Source organism: Choloepus didactylus, chromosome 6 (assembly GCF_015220235.1).
Source record: "Choloepus didactylus isolate mChoDid1 chromosome 6, mChoDid1.pri, whole genome shotgun sequence".
Classification (NCBI taxonomy): domain Eukaryota; kingdom Metazoa; phylum Chordata; class Mammalia; order Pilosa; family Megalonychidae; genus Choloepus; species Choloepus didactylus.
This window is the reverse complement of record NC_051312.1, coordinates 131,954,059-131,957,493: the sequence shown is the minus strand read 5'-3', so window position 1 is coordinate 131,957,493 and position 3,435 is coordinate 131,954,059.

Below are 3,435 nucleotides of genomic sequence, written 5' to 3'. Positions count from 1 at the left end.
GACAAAATGATCAAAGGTGCAAATAGACCCAGCGCATTCCAGATAGAGTAAGGGGTCCCTAGGGTGAGGGAGGGGAACCAAGATGAGGCTGTGGAGATCTGCTGGGGCTGGAGCCTGCAGAATGTGGATAACATCCTATGAGAAAGGGCCTTTATCCAGGAGGCAATGAGGAGACCCCAAAGTTTGTTAAGCAGAGGTTTAGGGTGATGCGCTGCTGTAGAATTTGCTGTCTCTCCTCTAGGGCCACAGATAATCAGGATGGAGCCACAACACTTGGGGCCTATAAGGGTCTACTCACCTTTCTCCAACAGACCTTTGCGCAGCTCCCCCCTTCTTTCCATCTCAGCCCCCACCCGTCTGGTAAGGGGCAGCAAAATATCTTGCTCGACAGATAGAGGCACAAAAGTACAGAGGGTTGGGGACTTGCCTGAGGTAAGTCCAACCCCTGATCCATCACTTCATCATCTGACTTAACTGAGGAAAATCACTCTCATTGAAATGGTCAAGTTTGAAAGGATGGAATCCTGGAATGACCAGCCCATCACCCAAACTATCACTTGCTGAGGCATTCGTTCCCTCGACATTTTGCCGAAAGCCTACCACAGCATTGCAGAGTGGACATTCTTTTCTGTACTGGGTTGAAGATTGTGTCCTGAAGATTCATGTCCACCTAGAACCCCAGAAGTTGACCTTATTTGGAGATGGGGACTTTGCAGATGTAATTAGTTAAATTAAAATGCGGTCAAACTAGATTAGGGTGGATTAGAGATAGGCAAGGGAGACTCAGACACACAGACACACAGAGGGAAGGCGGCCATGGGAAGGTGGAGGCAGAAATTGGCGTGATGCAGCTACAAGCCAAGGAACACCAAGGATGGCCGGCAACCAGCAGAAGCTGGGCAAAGCAGAAAAGGGTTCTTTCTCAGAGGTTTCAGAAGGAAAGTAGCCTGGCTAACACCTTGATTTATGACTTCCAGCCTCCATAAGTATGAGAAAATAAATTTCTGTTGTTTTAAGCTGCCCAGTTTGTGGTAATTTGTTGCCATAGCCTTAGGAAACTATACAGTTTCCCATCAGAAAACTAAAGCTCAGAGAGATTAAGTAACTTGTCCAGCATCACACAGCTAGTTGGAGGCTGAGTTGGGATTGGAAGCGAAGTCTGGCTGACCCAACAGCATAGGTGTTCCTTGAGGTGAGAGAGGAAAGCAGAGAGATGAAGCTGCAGAGGTAATGCCACCTGTCAGAACCATGCAGCTTCTACATACTTCCTAGCAAGAGTTAGGGGAAAGACTGTGGATGAGAACTGGGTGGAGATGGCATCTCAAAACCGATCCAGTGCCAACAGCTTGAATCTCAGTGAATTCCTCCCCATGATTTATTAATTAGAAACAAAGGGATGGGAGAGGACAGTGCAGTTGTGTTGATTTTTTGTTGTGATTTTTTTTTTTTTAAATCTCTGAGATGTCCCAAAGTGTTTAATTTATAAATTTGTTTGCCCGGGAGGTGGGTAAACACCAATATTCCAAATGTGAGCAGCATTACCCAGCCAGAACGCTGGGTAGGTTTGCAGAGGTAGATGTAAAACACTGCAAACAGCCTGCAAGAGAAATGAGGCTCCTGGAGCAGGAATGCACGTCCTCAGCATGTCCTCAGTACGTCCTCGTGGCCCCCACAGAAGGCCATGGCACACTGAGTGAGGTGGGGCAAGCCACCCGGCTGCCCAGCTGTCCTTCGGGGGCCACCCCTGGTGGGCAAGGCCATCCAGTTCACGGCACACCCATTTCAAGCCTAACTGCATTCAGTGAAATGCCATCTCCACAGGCCAGCCCAGTGTCCCTGCTTGGCTGCAGAGCATTAACTGGGACCTGCCTCGATCAAACATGCCATCCTAGCATCACAAGATGTAGCCTGGGGAGCGATGGGCAGAAAGTCAAAGACCCGGGGAGGGAGACTTGAGATTTGTCTAATGGTGCATTCTCAGGAGCTAGCCAGCACCTTGTCCCTGGAAGCATCCAGGAAGACACTTGACTGGCATCTGCACTGGATAATACACTTGCCAAGAGCACAGATTCTGGAGCTGGCATTCTGAGTTGGTTTGTGAGTTTGAATGCTGGCTCCACCATTTCTTAGGCTCAAGCCTCAGTTTACCCCTCAGAACTGGGTAGGGGGGGTAGCTAATAATGGTATCTATCCCCCAGGGTTGTTGCAAGGAGAATGACTATAAAGGGCCCAACCTGGAGTGTAGCACTTAGGGAGATGCTCAGTCACTGGCAGTGATAAGGATGCGGGAGAAGAGGAGGGCGACAGGGGTGGCTGGTGAGGACCACAATGAACAGGAGGACAGTGGAAACATCCTTGACTCTGAACTGGGGCATTTAGTGGGGCCACTCTACAACCCACACCATCTTAATAGCCCTTCTGCTAAGCAGAAGATGCCCTCAGAAAGCGACTCCACAATGAACCCCACCCGGTCCCTCCTGCCTCGGTTGCATGTCAGATGCAGTGCTGCTGTCTTGAACCCAGGCCATCCTGCTTACGTTCTCTTCCACTACAGATGGCAGGATGCACTTCAACCCGCCAATACACTGCTTGATTGTCAGCATTATGCAAATGACTGCCTTATTGTTTATAAGGGCAAGTATGTCATGAAGACCCCCCTCCCCCTCGTGATGTGACAGTTGGGAAAAATAGCTGCCCCTAAGTCATACCTGCTACCCTAGTCTAAGTATCAAAGTGCTCTCTCCCCTGGGGAAATTCCTTCTTTCATTTGCTGTAAAGTGACTTCTGCTGAAGTGTGTGTTTTTGAAGTGGAAAATTGAAAGCACACGATTCATTCCAAAAGAAAACTGTTAGTTCACAGCTGAGAAATCACTTTACTATTGGCCCACAAGGGTTACTCTCAGGTTTCAGGGAGCACATATATAACACTGCTTTCTCCCTCTCCAAGTCCAGAATCACTTCAAAGACAGAGCAAAAGCCAGAGAAAACGGAGACCAGATATCACCCTTGTTACTAATGATGCTGAGTGGGAGGGTGTGGCTCGTGTCCGACAAAATGACTCACTATCACACCCCAACTGATATGATCCCCCAGAACTTAGGCATCCGTGGTGGAGGCAGAGCCAGCCCCACTAATCTTACCACATGGCTGACTGCAGAGATTGTGTTTTCTCTAAGGTGGGCATAACTCAAAAGAGAGAGGGAGGAAGGGAAAGAGAGTGACACACAGATCACTCCTCACAGGGAGAGAGAGGAGGCAGAGAGGGGCCGGGAGTGTTATCCAGGGGAGTCCCTCCATCTGGAAGTTAGAGAACCAGGGAATTAGCATCCCCCAGCTGCGATGGTCAAAGACTGTGCCGTCCAGTTATTTCGTCAAATGCTGGCCTAGATGTTGCTGTGGAAGTATTCTGTAGTTGTGATGAGTACCTACAGTCAG